Genomic DNA, 13,787 nt, shown 5'->3' on the forward strand with positions numbered 1-13,787 from the left:
CTGATACAGGAAAGGGAGCTGTAAAGAGCTTCATCCTCTTTTTCTTTCTTCTTAAATCCTTTCTTCGAATCTTATGTGCTTGCTTGCTTGCCCTTTTTTCCTCCACTCCAACCCACTTTAACTTTTTTTTTATTCTTGTCCTTGTTTAATGCAGCAGCAATTTCTCTTTCTGTCATTCTCAGTCACTTGTAGTAAAATTGAGAAGCATCATGCATCTGGGAGGTTTGTGTGAAATGCCCTCAGACCAATCTTTCTTGTTTAGTGGGATGTGAGATTTTGAGAATGAATACTTCAGGACTAGGTTTGTATTACCCAAAACAAACTATGAGTGGAGAGTCAGGGGCCAGCTCATCTGGGTAAATGAATATAAAAAACTTATTGTTTGTAAAGATACTGTTAGAAGCAATTGTTTTGAATATCCACTTAAATCTCATTTAAAAAGTGTTTAACAGCACAACATCATTACTCATTAACAAGTGACAATGCATTTCTTTACCAGAATACAGTGTTTTATTGTAGTGATGCACAGGTTGGGTATTTTTCCAACTCGCGGGTCCCGCTTTTATGAAATAATTTGGCCCGCCCCAGCCCGCCCCGCACCACTGTATCTATTTTTACAACCCGCCCCGCCCCGCACCCGCGACCATTAAATAGACATACTAGGCATTGTAATTCAAATGAAAACAGCCTTTATTTCAGCCTGAAAGTGCTTGAAAACATCGTCCTGTAAACCGGCAACAACATATGATTATGAATATGAACGATAAATCAGGTCATAATAACAAGATAATAATACACAGTTTAAACATTTACAAAGCAGCGTTTGTAATCTAGGCTAAACCAATTTTAGATTTGTATAGGTCTATTTGTATAGACCTTTTTTTATTTTAATGATGTAAAGTCCCGACCTCAATTTTTCTTCCGCACCTCGTCTTCCATCTTCACTTTTATTTCTTCGTTTTTGTTGTGACTGGCAGCGGTAGCTGCTTGGCGCTTTCATGACTTGTATGTCATGTGACGTAACCTTATCAAACAACTTAATAAAATATGAAAATAGATATTCCCAAATATTTAATATAGCTTATAGGGAATTGCACGCAACATACATGGATTTTTTATTTAGTTTTGTTTTTAATGACCCGCCCCAACCCGCCCCGCAAATAAAGTGACAATTTCTTTACCCGCCCCAACCCGAACCGTGGGTTACCCGTGGGGTCCGCGGGTTACCAGACACCCCGCGCATCACTATTTCATTGTATGTATTTCACATGCTTAGAAAAGTGATCTTTACATAGATAGATAGATAGATTTGGGGCAGTGGTGGCTCAGAGGGCTAAAGCACTGAGTTACTGATTGGAAAATCGGCGGTTTGATCTCAGCACCACCAGGTTGCCACTGTTATGGGCCCTTGAGCAAGGCCCTTAACCCTATCTGTCCCATGGGTGCTGTATCAAGGCTGACCCTGTGCTTTGACCCCTGTTACGCTAGGATACATGAAGAAGGAATTTTACTGTACTGTAATGTATATGTGACAAATAAAGGCTTAATACCCCTATCTCACCTACGCGGTTTCAAAGTGGCCATAAGCACGGTTCATCATGATTCACCATGAGTTTTTGCCGCTGTGTGTACATTTCCATTTTTCCGCGCAAAAAATTAAACATGTTTAATTCCCAATAAAACATGTTTAATTTTTTTGCTGGTCCTCGTGGAAGCTCGCAGGCCTTACAGAACTACGCGGAACGCCAGCGGAACGTTGGCGGGCAATCGCTGCGACTCACAGTGCCTAACTCCGCATCTCAACGTGAGTCAAACCGCATAGGTGAGATAGGGGTATAACTTACAGAGAGAGACAAAGTATACTTTTTTAATTCCAAAGGGAAATTATAAGGTTACACCAGCCAATACATGAAGTTGTCTATAAGGTTAGATAGTCAGTGGATGGATTAATGAAAAAAGTCATAAGATGTGTTTAACTGGCTTTTAAAGCATGGTTAACTTGCTTAAGAATTAGTTTCCTACTCTTAGTTAAAGCTCTGAAAAGCAAAGGAAATAATTACACATATTTTTATTTTAAAAAGATTCTAAATTGATATTATTTCCCCAGCTATTATTGGTTTGCAGGTAACTCTATTTAGAAATCACAAGTAACCATTTAATTTATATTAACTATCCCCTTACCCAAACCACAGAAATCAGCTGGATTTTTGGCCCATCGTACCACTGCAGTAGTAAACCCCAATTTAATTAAACTATAATTTCAAATACTTTCTACACTTTATGTACCTTATACCATTTCAGTGCGATGGTGTATGTGTAGTCGTGTCCAAATTATTATTAGCAGAGTAGCAGGACTATGGAAATATATTCAGCAGTTGCCCTAAATATCTGCATCTACTAGATTAAGAAAGTTCTCTGGTTAATTAACCCATAGGTGCTTCCTTCATTTATCTTCAGTAACAGCTTTATCCTGGGAAGAGTTGCAGTGGACATGCAAAACACTGGACACGATGCAGGAATTCATTTTAGATGGGACACTCATTTGCACACTAATTCATACCTAGGGGTAATTTTGTAAGTGAGTGCTCCTACTTACATGTTTATGGAATGTAAGAGGAACTGGAGGACCCTAAGGAAGCCCAAAGCGACACAGAAAAAACATGTGAAATTCTGCACAAACAGCGACCCAGCGAACAAGACACAGGGCCCAGCAGGAAAAGAGCCCAAGGCTGCCAACCTGGCCTCCAAACTCCCCGGAGAATAATCCAATTAAGCACCCATGGGATGCACTGGTCAAACAAGTTTGATCCACAGATGCCCCACATTACAGCCTACAGCACCCAGAAGGATCGGCTGCCAATGTACCAGCCGGACACCGCACACCACTGTGGAGTCATGCCCTGAGGGGCTAGAGCTGCACCGGGTGCACGACGGGAACATACACAATACTGGAGATGATATTTTGCGTTGTAATATTATAACTGATTGGTATACAAAAGTATAGATTTTATATTGTAATAATATCAAGAGCTTTCAATTAATTGTATACATGACTTTCTTTTCTAATTATTTAAATTAAGATTTTTGAATGATGAAAGAGGCTTAGTAGTTAGCACTGTCGTCTTGCACCTCCAGCACCTCATTTCAATTCCCGCCTCATGGTCTGTGTGCATGTTCTCCCTATGATTGGTGTGTTTCCTCCGGCTACTCCGGTTTCCTGCCACAGTCTAAAGACATGCAAATTAGGCTAATTGGTGTTCCCAAATTGCCTGTAGTGTGTGAATGAGCGTGTGAGTGTGTTTGAATGTACGATCTGCGAATGATTGGCACCCTGTCCAGCCTCGTGCCCATACTCTCCTGGGATAGGCTCCAGATCCCCCATGACCCTGTATACAGGATAAAGCGGTACAGACAATGAGTGAGTCAGTGAGATTTTGAATAAATACCTCATGTACAGCTATTCATTTCATTTTGTTTCTTCTTTCCTTACATTTTAGCACTAGCAAGTTACAGTAAACAAGGAGAAGCAGTTATTTTTGCCGTGCACTGTTAAAGGCAGTAATCAGTGCCTTGGGAAAGCAGTGTATTTAACTTTATAACCTGCAGTAATTCATGCACTGCTATTAGTGCAGGTGTTTTGGTTAATTACCTCAGTTCAATCATATGAAAGAGCCTCCTCTTACATTTACAATTCCTTCTATAAAAGGACTGTACTAATAATGACATTTTGACATTGGTAATGAAGTCAGAAAATCTTTGAATAATCTCTTGTCATTTTCATAAATGTTGTGGACAGAACGTTTACCAGGACATTGTTGTGTAGTTCACACTGTGTATCCCTCCCCCACCAGATGGATGTTTTTACAGTAGTAAGGGTGCGGTGAAGAGCTTCTATTAGGAATAACCACTTGCTGTAAACCCTTCAGCCTGTATATGTTTTATGGCTCTCTAAATATGGCTGGTCAATTCCCGTACTAACAGTGCAATGAGGCTGTAATCACTGTCTTCATGTTCTGTGCTTATGACACTGATGCTGGCACATTTTAGTGCCTGCATTGGTGCTTCATTTGCCACCTCATAAAGCAGGCAGCCTGCTGTAGACCAGAATGCATTGCGTCGAACGCCTAGGATCAAAGTACATAGGAATGCCAAGCTTGTGGGGCTATGGCTGTTGTATATACCTCATGTACATAGTTTGTCCTTTAAAGCTATTTTCATAAAATTTTACTTGTCACATAGGTCCTTACGAGCAGACCTTAAAAAACAATCCCGTTTTTTTTGTGTCAACACTTGAAGGTCTTTATGAGACTTTAGCCTGAAACGTGGATTAGATCATTCTGAGCCACCTGAGGGCTTTTCCCTGTGTGCCAAGACAGTGTGCAAATCATTCAGTCAGAAGTCGCTGTCACCATCCATAACAATCATGAGCGTCGTCAATCACGCATAGCCCAAAGCACTCCACTTGACTTCCTCCTTGCCATCTTGGCATCTGTTGGATTGAAGCTCATTTATGCGGAAAACGATCCGAGCTCATACAAAAAGAAGTGTGTGTTACCCGTTTACACCATTTCACTGCAACAGGAATGGGCATTATCACCATGGTGACAAGGTTGAGAGCAAGTGAAAAGGGAATTTAATTTGATATATGTGTGAAGTGTGGTGAAGATGTTTTGTGAAGAGACACCTGGAAAGTCACAAGCAGAGAAGTGTTAATAACATTTTAAAGTGTAACAATCTTAAACTAGTAGTCTTAAACTATTTACTTTAGTCACACTGATAAAAAATATAGATTTTTTCTTATGCTAACAGTTAATCCGTAAATATTTATGTTTTCTGAGCATTTGAGAATTAAGTACACCTTTCATGTGAATGAACTTTAAAAATGTTTAATTATTGACATAGCCCATCTTTTCTAAGGCATTATTTACCCTGTCTGGTAAGGTTAACTAATCTTAGTAAAGCAGTGATGATATCACCACTCGCTGTACTGTATCTCCAGGTGCAAGATGGAAATCCTCCAGGAATCAATTAGTCTTTAAATTAAGGTTAACCCCAATGCCATGTTCAAAACAGTGATTGACTAATTATGTTTAAAATAAAGCAGTTCTATAGTGTCATAGTTTCTAACTATTTTTACTTCAGTTAAACACTATGAGCTAGTGGAATCTACATTAGTGTGGAAAAAAAAAGAAAAGAAAAACAAGTATGTTGCATTCTGCTACATGGCTGGGTGACCATGTGTTGACACTGCAAATCAGATGCTCCTATTTGCAGCTGAAAGTAGGGTTTAGTTCATTGGAATCTGGGTCCCCTTACACTAGCTCCATAAATCAGAGTCCATACCCACTGGAGCAGGGCAAAGACATTGTCACACCACCTTATGGTGCACCAGCTGTGAGCAGATGAACCTAGGCACCATCTTAATTTGAGAGTGCATGAAGGCATAAACCAAACTTCAGCCCACACACTTTAGCTACGGTTTCTGATTAAAATATAAACCATGGGAAAATCATTAAAATTGCAGAGTAGGCATAAAATATAAGCATATCGGAGTTAAGAAATGCTTTCTTAAAACAGGATTCTTGAGCAACTGTTGTTTAGAATATAGTATGAAAAATAAAGTGGTGTCTAAAGAAAGCTCATATCTTATTGTACATTGTAGGGTTCATCACAAGCATGTCCCTGTACACAGATGACCAGAGGTAATAAAGATAATCAGAGGTAATAAAGATGACCATAAAGATGGTCTACAGATGATCACTGATCACACAGATGTATCATCATTGTAGTCACTGACTGGTGGTTTTTAGAAGTTTACTAGGTGACTAGGTGTCGAGGCAGAATACATCTACATCCTGGTTTTGGAACAGCACTCAGTAGGATGTAGGAGTACTTTAGAGGGCGGTGCGATCAGCTGAGCAAACCACCTGACCTGAGCTCCCTGACCTAAACTCTATCTACAGCAAGAGGTATTGACGAAGACAAGGAAGCTCTCAGCCATCCGAGCAATGCCCAAAACTGAGAAAATAAGAAAGCAGGTTTTTCCCACAGGTAGACTAGACCTTGGACCTTTTTGCACAGCACAGACCACCTACATTCCTGTCAGTAAACCTGTACTACAGTAACTATATTTGTTATTAAGATTAATTGGGTATATTTTCTGTTTGAAATGGAAAAAAACTTCTAATTAGACTGGCTTTTGACTATTTCCTCTTGGCCCTCCGTCCCACCCACCCCTTTGGATTCCTGATCTATGACCGCTACCAGTCTGGGAGTGGGAAATGGAATACAGTACAGTATGTGTTTCCTTTATGATAGCCTCTATTCAAACCTACCAAGGAAAAAAAAGGGTTCTCTTTCAGGATGTACTAGCTCACACACCTCTACAATTGGCTGGTGTCACTGTGACTGACAGGGGCGGGAGAGTGAAGCCCCCCTGAGAGCATGGCCAATTTTGCTTTCTTGACTCCCGGTCACAGACGGCTGTGACAACATTGAGATTCTAACTCATGATCTCCGGACAATATGGTGTTGAATTTTCTGTCATGCCACTTGAGAACAGAGCTGTCTCTCAAAAAAAATGTTGTACATCTATCTACTGTACAAGAATTGTATATAGTGGAAAAGAGGCATATATATGTGTTATGTTAACACTATTTCACAATGTAACATCGTGTAAACAGCAGTACTTTGCTACTGATATTATGGGTTTGATATTTAAAGGAGAAAAAGCATAAAAAAACACAGATCATCAGAACACAATTTTTTATCTTTTTTGCTTGTTTTTACACTTAATATTAATGTCCGGATTTTCTTAAAATTCCCACTTAGACTCAATGAAATAGCTTTTCAGTTAACTAACATTTGTTGAATATTTTACCTCATGTAACTTTAAAGTTGGCTAATTATAAAGAGGAGTGCATGTTCTCCCCAGGCTTGGTGGGTTTCCTCAGGGTACTCCGGTTTCCTCCCACAGTCCAAAGACATGCAAAGTAGAATTCAAAATTCAAATTGCCTATAGGATGTGAATTAGTGTGTGTTTGTGCCCTGCGTTGGACAGGCACCCCATCAAGATAGTGAGTGAATAACAAGTGGGCAAGAAAAAATAGTTGTTTCCTCATCATACTGCCAAACAATTAGTTGTCTGCATACAGAAAATGAGCAAGAGAATTGCTTTGTACTGACAAAGCCTTGCTAATGATTTTATGCCTTTCATTTGTAATTGATTTAATTAAAACCCTTTCAAAACTCAACCACTGAAACAGACCACCGAATGATATATAGCAACAACAAAAAAAAATCTCACTGAGTGAAAAAAGCACTTCGTTTCTTAGCGCTGAATCATTTACACATTTATCATAACACAAGGCTAAAAATATTGCACAGCAGGGGTGGAACTACCACAGTTTCTCACAGGCATTTGCACTGGGGCCTACAGGTAAGCCTTAGTACTGACTACACTATGTGGCTAATTGCTTACTCCCAACTGAGAAAATGTGAATAACAGCACTATATGGAATGTATCCTTTAAAAAAAAAAAACTATTTTACCTACATTACATTTAAATAAGACCTATCATTAATTAAATAATATTGCATTTTTTTTCTAATCTTGTTTTATATGAATGGTATTCAAATGCAGATTTGTGACCTGACTAGTTGTATTGTTTTTAATTGTTTAAAGTTATATCCAACAGTATTAAACAGTACAGAAGCTCTCTAACTTGAAGCAAAGGAATCAAACACTGCCATGATTAGATAAACATTTACTTCTACTGGAATCCTATCCTTTTTCATGGACAGCAAACTGGCTGGTAAGACATAATCTATAACCTAAAGGTTTGATACGTTTAATGCACCTGTACTGTATGGTTGAGTTAGATAACAGCTGTGATTTATAATATGTTGATTTATGTTGTTGCATCATATTTAAATGTCACTCTTTACATAGCTAAGTTATTAAATACTTTTTCAGGACGGGCATTATAGCAGCCTTTATTTATGTTTGATCACAACGGGCTGAGTTATTTGCTCAGAATGAGGTGGCAATACTGTTACTGTTCAGACCTCAGCCATATCTACAGACTTACAGTATTCTCTAAGAGCTGCACAAGAGTTGAGCCGTGCGTGTCTTAGTTATGAGACTCACAGTGCTGAGACAGTTTACAGGTTAATCCAGATTTTTAACGCTATATTGATTTGAATGAGGAGCAGCATTGAGTCTGAAAATGTATTATTTTGCCCTGAGGAGATTAGAGGAAACAACATATTAATCAAAGAGTTGGTTTAATTTTTTTTATTTGTATAAATTTATTAACTAAATTAAAGTCTGCTATCACTGTAGCAGACGAGAATACTTCAAACATCAGGCACATTTTCTTTACAGGAGTGCACACTGAATTTCTGAACATTATTTTATTAATTTAACAACTTTAAATAGTAAATTAATGCATGATATAATTGCTTACATTCCGCACACATACGCTCACTGAACAGTTTATTAGAAGCTCTGTAGTAAGTCTGGGTACGTCTGGCCTCCCTTTCCCCTGAAAACAGCTCCACATTAGCTCCATATTCCAGATCCAGTGTCTGGGAAGGTCACTGAAAAACACTAAAGTTATTGTCATATTCATGAAACCAATCTAAGATCATTTTGCTTGTCACATGGTGCATTATTATGTCAAACTAGCTAATTTGAAAATGGTAAATTGTGGTCCTGAAAGGATGTACATGGTCAGTGATAGTACTAAAATAGCTTGTGACATTTAAATGCCAGTTGGTTGAGATTAATGCGTACGAAGTGTGAAAAAAATAAAAGAATCAAATAAATAAATAAATAAATAAATGAATGAATAAATAAAAAAATTACACACAATTACAAAGCCTTTACCAGCATGGACTGTTGATACAAGCAGCTGGGTCCTTGGACTTGGAGCTGTTGGTGCTAAATTCTGACCCAATCACCTTCTGTACTGTATGTACAGTACTTCAGGATAAATCAAGATTTAACAGACCAGGCTATGATCTTCCAGTCTTCAATTGTCCAGTTTTAGTAAACATGTGCTCACTGCAGCCTCAGCTTTCTGATTGTGAAACAAGTTAACAAGTATTTGGCACCTGATGCTGACTGGATATTTGACTTCCTGCCTCACCATAAACACTGAGGAAACAATAAAGACTGTTGTGAGTAAAAATCCTATGAGATTATCAGTAGAAGTAATTGCCAAAAGAAAACAATTATTCTTACATTTTTGAGTGCAAATCACTTTCTAATTCATATAATTGTCATAATTGGCATTTTTATGTTTTAAATTGTCTCTTGCGTTAATGTTACAAAACAGTAATTGGTTTGTCAGTCCATATTTTATATTGCATTATGATGAGTTAAGTGCATATGTTTAAAAGTAGTGTACTAAATGCAATTAAATCCCCCTCGGCACTTCTATTCTAGAATCTGGCAACCTTGGAGGCATAAACTGCACATAGGTGATTTGCATAATCTGAATTGGCCACTCAGACAATCAATATGTTAATAGTAACAATGTGTTCTTTGAGATAATTTTAGCTTAGATTAATCAATAGTAGCTGCCAAAACAGGGGAGTGAATGAAAATGTCATTATTTTTGTATAAGCTGATGTCTTGTTGCTTAGTATGCATGCTTGTCATCTGCCCGGACATGTTAAGCAGGTAAAGACTGTACAAATTCATCTTTTATACTGTACCAGCTCACAGAGAGGAGAGAGGTAGTATTCTCATAAGAGCTTTCATACCACTGCTATGTTGACACTCAACTAAACTTTTTTTTTTTTTTTTTTTTTTTTTTTGGCTTTTCCCAGACAGGTATGTTTCTATACAGCTTTCAGGTTGTCTGGCAGACATCTTTTCAAGGATGGCAGCTCATCATCTAAAATTAAATTCCAGCAAGACTGGACTAGTACATAACCCCGAAGAACTCTTGAATCACACCATGTGACAATGCACACAACCTGGTTTCTATTTTTGAACATTAGGATGATCTGGCCATGCCTCTTCACTGTGGCCACTCAGGTGCTAGTGCAGTCCCTTGTGATCTTGAGATTGGATTATTGCAACTCCCTTTTGACAGGTCTGCTCATGCGTGCGGTCTGACCCCTGCAAGATCCCAAATAGACAATAGCACAAAATATAGCTCCTTAATTTGTTTCCAGTCTTGCCCCATTTCAAACATAAAATTTTTGCTATGTTTCCTTTATTGGTGTCCTTTAGCAGCTTGCATCATTTAAACCAATGGTTCTCAAACTGGGGGTTGTGGCCCCTCTGGGGGTCACGGAATAATTTCAAGGTGTCGCAAGATGGATTAAAAAATTATGTCTTTTTTGTGATTATCATACACACTTTTCAGTATTACAAGTAAATGCTATAAATAAATATTTTCTGATTTGTAAAGATATTACTGATCGAGTGTAAGTGTTTAAATTGAGTGTTTAAAAAAATAATTCGCGACTCAAAGATATGACATCACTGTGCCGCGACTGGCTCACTAGTTATTGCTACAGCGCAAAACTGCATGTGAAAACCGCAACTGCCGAGATGAATAAAAGTGTTATTCGCAAATCTAATAAAGTTCAGGAAATTGTGTACATCGGAACCATGTACATCGACCAAGCATAGAAGCAAGACCCCATTAGACCAAAGTTGGAAACATCAGAAATATCAGTAAGAATTCATAAAGTATGGATTCACTTGCTCTACTGTCGACAACGTAGATTTCCCTCAATGTGAATTCTGTTCAGAAGTGCTTGCTCATGAAAGTATGAGCCCGGCAAAATGCAAAGGCATTTGGAGACGAAACATCCTTTGTTTATTGAAAAGTCTATAGACTTTTTCCGCCGAAAAGAAAAGGAATTACAGGGTCAAAAACACATGATTGCCCAACAAGCTTCAATTTGAATCTACATATTTTTTCCGCTGTTACATATATAAAAAATACATAATGATCACGTCTTTATGTCAAAGATGATCAGCGGGTAGCTGTATCCACCATCAGGCCACGAATAAAGCTTTTGTGCTGCCAAAAACAAGTACACCCTTCCCATTGAAAGGTAAGCCAAAATTATTTTGATGTATAGTAAATTTAGTCAAAATACTGTGAACAGCTTGTTATGTTTATTGCTTGTTTTTGATAGTTTGGGTCGTGAGATCTTGTCGATCTTCAATTAGGAGTCGCTGGCTTGAAAGTTTAAGAACCACTGATTTAAACATTGCTTGTCTATAAAGCCAAAAAACATACTATCTCCTACCTACAAAGAAGGCAACTTTCATACTCTACTCTGCACCACTTAAGCTTTAATATGTTGAAATGTAAATGTACTATGCATAATAACACTTTCAGGTTACCATCTCAGGTTACTACAAAATATTAAGGCTGTAGGAATATGCACATGCAAATTCATTATTTTGAAAGGGGAACATAAACACGGTTAAACTGTACCTGGAAAACTGAACTTGCTTGTAACATTAAAGTATACAAGCAATATTTCAATCTCTTTAGCAATTGTGATTTGTTCAGATTCTTTCACTACCATATGTACAGTTATAATGTTTTACAACAAATGCAAAAGGTAAAGGGGGATGGATGGGCTGTGAATGAAAATGTTCGAAGTGAAGAGGTCAGATCAGGTTTGTCAAGCAATAATGGTCAAAAGTTTTGGTCCTCCCCAGAATATTTCACATTTTCCATTGAAACTCAACCCCCCCTCCCCAGTAATTACAGTTTTCAGACCATAGGCATTCCAGCTGTCAGCTTGTAGAGGTAATCAGAGAAAATTTCTTTAACTTTTTGCTTCTTAAATTATCTCACACGAATTAGATTGGTCCAATAGATGTTCACAACAGCACAGATTCACTGTCCGAGCAAGCTAGCGCATTGCTTCTTCTGCAAATAGTTCTTGCATGGTTTGGAGCTTTGTTTTGGGTCATTGTCCTGCTGTAGGATTAAATTGGTTGTAATTACTGTAAGTGTCTGGGGTATATTGTAGCATTGCAAAATGGAGGTACAGCCTTCCTTGTTCAAGATCCCTTTTATCATTGATACATTTTGATGCCTCTTTAGCACCACCAAAGCACCCCGAGACCCTTAAGAACCTTTCCTTCACCATGATTTACAGATGTTCCAAACACCTTAAATGTCTGTTTCTTTTATTTGCCAGTCTCAAATATGGCTTTTTCTTTTCAACTCTGCCTAGAGGGCCAACATCCTAGAGTTGCCTCTTGACTGTTGATGTTAAAACTGGTGTGTGCAGGTACCATTGAAAGAAGTTGCCATTTGATGACATAAGACATCTGTTTCTTAAACTAGAGACTCTTATGTTCTTGTCCGCTTGCTCAGTTGTGCACTGGAGCCATTCATGTAGCCTTTTATCCTATTTGGAGCCAGCTTTGGCTGTTTTTTGAAGGGAGTAATGTACCGTTGTATGAAATCTTCAGTTTCTTTGCAATTTGCCACATGGAATATCCATGTTCTAAGAACACGAATAGACTGCAAAGTTTCTTAAATGCTTTTCTGGCCATTGTTAGTCTATAATCAAACCCAAATACTCCAAATCTAGCCCCAAAAGGCCACTTTTATTGCTTTTTTAAATACCACATGAATTTTCAGCTATGTTTACATAATGGGTAAAGGGCTTTTTATTGATTAATTAAGCTTTTAAAAATAATAAACCCCAATTAGCTATCTCAATATTGTATTGGAGTGATGATTGCTAAAAAATAAACTCTCTTAACGCCTATGTAGATATTCCATTAAAATAATCAGTTTCAAGCTGTAATAGAGTTTTACAACATTAACAAAATTAAAACAGTATTTGTTTTTCAACTGTAAGTTATTTTATTTTAAAAATCTGCTTGCTTTTTTTTTTTAATCAATGGAATTTCTTAATGACCCCAAAGCTTTTGATAGATAGAGAAGGCGCAATTGCAAATTGGACAAATACACATAAAACAGAATACATAAAATCTCTGATTGATTGATATTTACTTACTCACTCATTTTGTATACTGCCTATCCTGTACAGGGTCACAGGTAGGCTATCCCAGGGGCATGAGGTGGAGTACATCCTGGACAGGGTGCTTATCTATTGCTGGGCACACAAGCACACACACTCAGGCAATTTGAAAACGCCAATCAGGATAAGCTGAGTCCTGAAAAACACCCAGCATGGGGATAACATGCAAAATCTACACACAAAGACCAAAGGCAGAAATCAAACCCTGGAGGTGCAAAGCCACAGTGCTAAGCACTACCTCACCATGCTGCCGTTAATATTATGATGTCAGGTATAAATTTGCATGGAAATGTAGTGCAAACAATTACAGTACATTCGATTTTTCCCCCTTGTTTGTGACTGCAAAACTCATCATCAGTATCCAAAAAAAAAAGATTTTTCCATTGTTACACAGGATCACTTATTCACAAACACTGCCAGTCTTATTATGTAGGTACCTGTAGGTAGCCACACACATCCCCTTTAACAAGGCACTTTACTACAACCATGCTTGCAACACAGAGCAACGATATATTCAAAAATGTGTAATCAGCTACACAAGTTTGGTGATATAAAAACAAATAGAACTGTTTACAAAGGCATGAATCAGTCCAACTAATATGTTAATAGCTAATTAGAATTTAAATGTATTATTTGACATACAGTAGGACATATCCACCAGTGTTTAGGATTGACAGCTAGACAACCAATGGTCTGGGATGGCTGTGCAAAATTTGTGTATAATGTAATGACAGGGTTTTGAAT

At 37.9% G+C, this 13,787-nt stretch overlaps 1 long non-coding RNA gene across 1 annotated transcript; it reads right to left on the reverse strand.

Moving 5' to 3' along the window:
* Positions 1-8,280: 8,280 nt before the first annotated feature.
* On the reverse strand, positions 8,281-13,113 carry LOC128535439 (uncharacterized). Its single transcript, XR_008361852.1, has 2 exons — positions 13,020-13,113; positions 8,281-8,600 (listed from the first exon to the last, which is right to left on the reverse strand). It is a non-coding gene; the product is annotated as an uncharacterized LOC128535439 (long non-coding RNA).
* Between the last annotated feature and the right edge of the window lie 674 nt (positions 13,114-13,787).

This window comes from Clarias gariepinus, chromosome 13 (genome assembly GCF_024256425.1).
Source record: "Clarias gariepinus isolate MV-2021 ecotype Netherlands chromosome 13, CGAR_prim_01v2, whole genome shotgun sequence".
NCBI classification, from domain to species: Eukaryota; Metazoa; Chordata; class Actinopteri; order Siluriformes; family Clariidae; genus Clarias; species Clarias gariepinus.